This window comes from Amyelois transitella, chromosome 5 (genome assembly GCF_032362555.1).
Source record: "Amyelois transitella isolate CPQ chromosome 5, ilAmyTran1.1, whole genome shotgun sequence".
NCBI lineage: Eukaryota > Metazoa > Arthropoda > Insecta > Lepidoptera > Pyralidae > Amyelois > Amyelois transitella.
The window spans coordinates 5,540,702-5,549,001 of NC_083508.1; the positions used below are offsets into that span (position 1 = coordinate 5,540,702).

An 8,300-nucleotide genomic window follows, 5' to 3' on the forward strand; every position below is an offset into this window, starting at 1 on the left:
TGCAAGGGAAAATAGAGACTAAATCTTTCCACTTGCCACGATCCTTGCATTCTTCTTTCGCTTCATCCATAATTATAACTTTCTTTATTCAAAGTCGTCGGTTTCGGGTACCTGACCTAACATTCATATATATAATTTTCTGTCATGCGAACCTCCCCAATCTGCGTCTACATACCCGCAAAGAGATTTCTTTTTTGATTTCCTAAAACATAATGTCAAATCCAATGTATGTTTTAGATAACGCAATACGCGCTTCGCGCTATTATAGTGCTGAACAGTATAGCACGAGTTAAATTGCAATAAGACACTAACAGAATGCGCTATGTTGGGTCTAGTGGAAACTGCCAGGTAATTCAATCACGTCTTTATCGCTAACAGGGCAGACAGAGCTAAGAGTCTTGAAAACTGAAAGTCCAAGTTCAGCTGAATGTTTATATTATTCTGATTTCTATGTTGATTTTGTTCACCTGCTTATATTTTATTTTATTTATATTTTCAATCAAAATTTTTTACAATAGGGGTGGTATTTTTCCATCGGTTCATCACTTTTTGATAACAATCGATGTTCATTCAAGATTGCTAACGAAGATTACAGATGTTTGCATTACCATCGAGGGGAGTGCTACCGGTCGTTCGCTTCAACACACACAGCTATGTTTACCCATACTTACAAACAATCCCGTCATTAAATTCATATTCGCGAAATTGACATCTAGCCCAATATGGCTCACACTGACACCTACGTTCAATACCGAAGGGGGCGTTGCTACCTTGTTGCCACCGTGGCGTGTCGTGATGTTTTCAAATTGTTTGATCATTGTTTTCACTAATTGCTCCTTATTTTTAACAGTAGCAGAAAAGTCATGCAAGATAATGAAATACTATTTTACTTCTCTATAATTAGCAGGTTGCTATGGCTACTGCGGTATCTAAAAATGCTTACCTATTTGAAAGCATTTTTTAAGAGTAACAACTTAATGCCGTGTGGTTTTTGACACTAATACAAAAAAGAATAGGAACACTTCATCTCTTTCTTATTGATGTCGTAAAAGGCGACTAAGGGATAGGCTTATTGGGATTTTTCTTATGTATGGTGGACTAGCAACCTGTCACTATTTGAATCTCATTTCTATCATTAAGCTCATCAGCTGAACGTGGCCTATTATTCTTTTACGGAAAGTAGATTACCTTATATAGATTAGTTCCTTTATCGATTAATATCGTAAACCATGCAGGTAGTAATTACTATATATAATATTAATCGGTAAAGAGAAGTGATCTTAAGATTATTAAGTGACTTTTTCTAATGAATACTTATTTTTACGCTTCTTATAATAGTTTATTTTTCAAAATAAGTTTATCTAGGTAGATACAAATAGAGTGCAATATTTTTTAAACTAAAGTTGGTATATGAACTAAATATTAAAAGCATTATTTTAAAGTTAACTCTTTAAATCAGGTGCTAGTTTGAGATCACAATAATTTTAGTCAAAATTTAGTAAATTTGATAGAGTACAATAACATGTTTGATTGAATTTCATTTGATTAGTGTATTGTAAACATAATGAATACCATATTATGTTTGTCTCTTAAGTATAAAGGCATAACCGTAGGTATGTGATGTTACCATAGAAACCGAGTTATGTATCTTATTTAGATTTCTATGCATAATGCCGCAGACAGATTGGTTATATTTGCGTTGCTACAAGCTTTACATTTTTAAACGAAAACAGATTTTCTATGTCTAAGTTTCAGACTTTCTACTTTAACATTGTTGGGTGACTTGAAATCAATCATTTATCAACCAATTTCATACTTATACTTATCTAAATCGCCTCACGGCTTTCGACGTGGTTTATGGCCACGAGATGGTGTGACCAATGGCTGAATAAGTAGGCCTTTTTTTAACGCGGCATCGCCTTCTACTATGAAACAATAAAGTGTTTTGGTACTAACCTAGGTAAGAATATTTTCCGCCAATATTCAAGCCAATACGACCGGTCTTTATGCAAATATTTTAATTTAACCGATTCATTAACAAATCTTGGATTCTAATAAAGTTTATTCAAATAGAAGTCTGCTCACACAGTCTAGTCTGAAAACTGGCATGTACATTATTTAAACTAGATATAATTTCAAACACGCATAACGACACACACTCAGAGCTCGTTGAGTAAGCCACATCACGTTAGCATGCAAGTGGCATATAATGCAAGCCGCAGAGCTTTGCATTGTGACGCAACCATACAAGCTTCACTATGTTTACCCAGTCACCCTGAATGCATACTAAGCTCGCCTCAGATTTTCATTTTTATATCGGATGTAATGTTTTCACAAGTGGTTAACATGTTATAAACGGATGGTTTATTAACTATGGTGTGTAAAAGTAAAGTTGGATTCTGAGCACTTCCATTTCATAGACAGTCGTTTGCAATTGTTTTAAAACACGACACGACAAGACTGAGGACGAATAGAAAAAGTAATTGATTGGCGTACCTAAAAAGAAATTTTTTTGACTCTGAGTTGTAAGCATTTCTACTTTGATTCCTTCCTTTCCATACATTTTTTCTGAGAGCTCCAACAATTATATCTCATGCTTTTGTCTTGAATGAAGTATTCCTTTTCCTTTCTTGTTTTGTACGAAAAAATCATAATCACAATAATCACTGCAAGATTCTTGAAAAGACCATAATCTGCAGAACAATTAGAAGGCTTTTAGCAGGCCATTTCCCTGAGGATCTTTAGCTTAATGGTGCAAGATAGTTGCTATTTAGAAGGAATTTATGTACTACTTATGAAAAGGTCAGCTCTGTAGCTAAAGGCCCGGACGCAATGTTATATTTGTGTAAATTATAATAAGCTCTGAGTAGCTGATTACGACTTTCGTATAAAACCGAGTAACATTAAACAGTTATACTCGTGTATCTTGTGTGTTTAAATTAACTAGCGACTTCTCGTGGATATTATATTAAAGGATATTTTTTGTATAAATATATTTTGATAATATTTTTCATATAAAAATATCTACTAATTAATATTCAAATCAAGTCAATCATACAGTCAATACTTATGAATACTGGAAAGATAATTATTATTTATGTTACGCTAGTCGAATTTATTTATGGCATGATCAATTTATTATTAATGTCGAAAATAGAAAAAAGATACTTTTTCAGACGAGATTTTCAAATAAATCGCAATGGTGCAAAGTCTTAGTAAAAAATCTCAATATCAATTTGCGTCATAATAAATCAGAATGAATGAATGTATGAAGGATATCACAAAATCCAATGTACAATGTACCTACTCTGAAATACATTAAATCTATTTAATAATTTAGTAGTCGAGAAGCTTAAATTTCCCTATAATATTATATGTGACAATATAATGTTACAATCATCCTACGCACCTAATTGCATTGGTAACCTTAGCCAGGCAGCCAGTATTGGACTGAAGTTACGTGAATTTGATTTTGACTAAGGTAGAAGAAGACTCTGTAAAATATTTATTTTTAAGACAAAATTACTAAAATAATTAAATATTTTCCTTATAATAAATTTAACGAAATTAAAGCAATTAAAAAAATCACACTCAACCAAAAATGTTTGAAGATAATTGAAGTTCATCACAGTATCCTAAATAGATAATTATGTCATTTCATGGAATAAGTTATATTCGTTACGTTATTATTAACACTTGTGAAATAAGGACTTTATAAACATTAAAACAACTTTGTTAGATAAATCCATCTTTAGGTTTTATGAACAACATTCTCACTAAGACACAAAGTCACATATGTAAGTAAGAATTACAGTAGTAGTAGTAGAGAATAAGAATATTCGAAGCACTTATTAAAAATACTAAGCTACTTACTAATAGTTAAAACATTTATCGGAAAAAATCAAAACTCTCAACCATATCCTATAAATAAGTAAAAAACATCCTAAAGGAATATGTGAAACCTAATGAAGCCCTAATTAGGAACAATATACTATCACAATTACATTTTGCAAGGATAAAATTAAATCGAGCGTTACTGTGGTCGGCAATTAGTCACATCTAATTTGTCCTTGTGGTTAAACTATACAAATCTATTCAAACTGTGGAAAATGGATTTATCTACAGTTAAAATGACTCCCCATTGTTAGGCCAGTTAATGTATTCAGGTTTGTATTTCAAGATTATTCGTAAAAATTTCTTTTGTAAATGAAATGTTGAAATAAAGACCTCTATCTAAGATTAAGTGAAGAATTTCATAGAAAAATAAATCCTTAGTAGTGTTTGCTCAAGGCCTCGACTATGTGATAAGATTTTTTCTAAAATCTAGAATTCCGAGTTAGAATTCCGATGTAATACTCGTACCTAACTCATAGAAAATCCATCCGGCAGTTCATGCATGATTTTTAAAAAACAGCTTCCGCAACTTGAAACAAGGGAAAATCGAACGTGAAGGATCTAGACGAAAACACTTCATTTCCAATATAGTACCCAGTCTGAATGTTGTCAAGCATAGTCCATACTATCAAGGGGTGAAATTATTTAATAGACTGCCAGTTGATTTCAGAGGAGATATCAGTTTAAATTTATTTAAAATTAAACTGAAAAATATGTTAATTGCCAAAAACATTTATGACATTGAGGATTTCTTCAACTAATAATGAATTATTGCATTTATCAAAGTTTTGTTAGATATTTTAAGTTTAATTGTTCTTTTTTGAAATTTTATTTTGTATTCTATTTGTATTCAGACACGATTGTTAAATTGTTATATGAATAAATGATTTGATGGATTGATGGATTAAACATTACGCGGTAAATATTGTGACAAACACGAAACTTCTGTTTTATTCATCGCAAATGTATACAGAATTTAAGTAAAATATGCGAAATACATTTATAAGGTTAAATTTACATAGTTAAGAGCATTGGATGTATGTATACAGGGTGTCGAATAAATCGCGTTTCATCGATAGGGGGCACTCAGTGTCTGATTCTCATTCAACATACATACATATAATTACGTCTATATCCCTTGAGAGGTATACAGAGCCAACAATCTTGAAAGACTGAGCTACGGTCAGCTGTTTTGCTTGATGATAGAATTGAGATTCAAATACTGACAGGTTGTAAGCCCATCGCCCAAAAGAAGAATTTCAAGTTAATAAGCCTATCCCTTAGTCGCCTTTTACGACATCCATAGGAAAGAGACGGAGTGGCCCTATTCTATTTTCTAATAGTGCCGGGAACGACACGGCACCAACATAATCAATCATTCAACATAATTAGAAATAATAGGGAATCAAAATTTGAATCCAATGTGTAGATAGCTTTTTTGAGATTATCTTACTTGCTATTCAGGTTTCTAAAAAAGAAATACTTCAACATTCTTCTTCCATCTGGCTTAAGTCCTGGTTTCATTCTCACCTCCCTAGAGAGGAGCCAAGATTGCGCCTTATGACCATGATCCAAGAAATACCTACAATGTTATATAACTTTATTTTACACTGGGCGTGACTAGTATAATATCATCTAATTAATGGGCTAAATCATATTGTACATTCCTCAGAAATCAGATATAAGGTTAATCCGACTTCTAAGACTTGTTGACATTCATGTTTGTTAATTGGTTCGTTCAGGCTTATGTATAACCAAATTATGATTTCCGTGATATATGTATGGATCAGTTGTATGGCGAAGTAAGTACTTACATTTTATCAGTCAATCTTACTTAGTGTTTAAAGGAAGGCGACATGAGACGCTATTGTCAAATAGGTTGTAATGACTTTGTAATGACATAAAACTGGCACTTCCTTTATATTGAAACTTTGAGTACGCACACGGCTCCGTTCGCGTTCCCGTAATCGAGAAATTTGAGTTATTCGGGTTTGATTTTCCAAACAGATCCACACTTCATTATTATTATTACTTTTGTCCGATCTGATCCTTTATGAATGTTTGTGTTCTATTCTGTTTTGTTCCCCCATTCCCACTGAACTGGGGAACAGCACATAATATAAATAGAAAAGAAATAAATCTGAATAAAATAGAACATAAATAAAACGGATCCACTAGGGCATAAGGCGATAAGACCGAAATAACTCTAAAATTTTGGGAATTTTCTCTTAGTGCACCCGACAAAGCAAGAAATCGACATGCAAAATTTCTAGACATAGCGTTTGGTCCGTGCTTAGACATACATACATATATGTCAGTCAATCAGATTCTCCTTTTATACATATTATTAAAAGATTGTCAATATTATAACTTTAAAATTAAAACCTCTCGAAGCTATAATTTTGGATGACGCTTTTTACAGTAGGTATGATTGGGAATCTAGCACCTCATGGAGTGACCATTATAATTCTATTTGGTTAAAAAATAAGTTACATATTGCTATTGCGTATTGGTTCACTAGGAGAGCATATCCGGAAATTCCCGTGGGAACGGAAATAAGCAAGATTTTTCTATGTTCACCGGCGGAGCCGTGGGTATCTCGTAAGTATTATATTTTAATTTCATAGTTCCTTGATCTAAATTTCCAAGTGATTTGCATAATTATTATCATTGGCAACATGCATAGTGTCTAAATATTTACTAAATCAATAAGCATGTATTATATTCGTAATTTGTACATACACACATATTAAATATATAATGACGCCGTCATCCCTTATTGAGCGGGCCAAAAGTTTCCAAAAGACCAAAAAGCCACACTCTGCAGGATGGTTTTATGATGGAGATTGAGCTAGTGACAGGTTGCTAACGATTTGCTTAATAATTACGCTAAACAACAGTGGGATAAGTAAAATAATACTAACTCCTAATCCGTTAGTGCCAATTTCAAAAGAAATTCATGATAAATTTCCATCGATTTTTCATAATATTCTTTACAGGTTTAAGATAGCAAAGTACGATTTTTATTGATCCTGCGCCTATTAGTATCATGTCATCCCATGTGTGTCCACGAGTGGTCAGTATAACACTAACTGACACAGTAAATCAGGTCAGAGACCACAAGGCGGCTTAGATAGATTGAAAACTTCGCGGCCAGAATGTGCAGGGTCAATTTGAACTGGATTGAACTCAATATGCAAATCTCATGTAGAATTTCTAATCGGATCGGCTTATAAGTTCAAGCTTTCAATTTAATTTTGACAATTACAACTCCTATCGACCGTGGGAGTTTATATTATAATGCTACGCAAATTTTCCATTTTCATTCAGAAAATCTTCTCTTTCATCAGTTATACCAATGATTTTGCCTTGCAATGCCTTACACAAACAAAATTTCAATATTACGTGGTCCATGTGTTTGCATTGGCATCCCGAATCTCTTGGATGGAATCCCACGGGAAACGTTGTTTGTGTAGAAACAGCCTTTGTTTGGATAAGGGAATGCATAGTCACAGGATAGTGCTACTCAGAAAGCTAAACGTTTACACATTTCATCGCTGTCGGTTTTAATGATATTGTAGAGCCTTATTCAATCTTCACGTCAAAAATAGAATTCGAATATATATTCCTCTCATGATATTAAATAGATTAAAATTAAAATATTAATTAAGTAACTAGCGAAATATTAAGAACTGCCACCGTAGTTTGACGCGTGACGCTGTTTTTTATCGAGGAAATTACTATCGCTGTCCTGTTTCACGACATATTAGTTCTTCGCGCGATAAAAATGGCGTCGCGCGTGCCATGCTACGGGGATTAGTCTTATAATAAAAACTTCCAAAAATTAAAATAAAAACGTAAAAACGTTAAACGTATTTGTATGCAAATAAAAAATAAAAAAGATTTAAACGTATTTAGCCTGTCAACATACCTGCATAAAAAAATTACACCGATAGTGGAAATGTCCATTATCATGGATCTGAATGACTGCCAAAAACCGCTGCGGATCGGAAAACCCACGTTCGCCGGAAAATGGCGGCTTGCACACACGTCTTTACCGAGAGGCGACTCCAGCCAAACTGTTTGCTCTGTCGCATCGTAGTCGTCCACTTTGTGTACAGACCTTACCCCACATCAACAGAATTTGGCGTTTAAACACGGAACGGCCGAGTCAAAATTACATAAAAATCTTTTTTGACGTACTCGTCAAAAAAGATTTCATGAAGACCTCATGATCTAATCCACTTTAGAAAAATACGATCAAATCTATTCGAAAACTTCGAAAGTACGTTGGTAAATGTCAGTCAATTTTTTTTTTCCATTTTGATTTGTTTGTTTATTTATTGATTGATTGTTTTTTATTGTAGTTTTTATGTATACATACATACATACGTCTATATCTCTTG

The 8,300-nt window shown here is 33.2% G+C and overlaps 1 protein-coding gene across 1 annotated transcript in view; it reads right to left on the reverse strand.

Moving 5' to 3' along the window:
* LOC106139058 (G-protein coupled receptor dmsr-1) overlaps positions 1 to 7,962 on the reverse strand; it is a 39,086-nt gene extending 31,124 nt beyond the window's left edge. Inside the window, exon 1 of the mRNA XM_013340396.2 lies at positions 7,826 to 7,962. The gene's annotated coding sequence lies outside the window, so the exon portion shown is untranslated. The remainder of the gene's footprint in view (positions 1 to 7,825) is intronic.
* Positions 7,963 to 8,300: the final 338 nt, after the last annotated feature.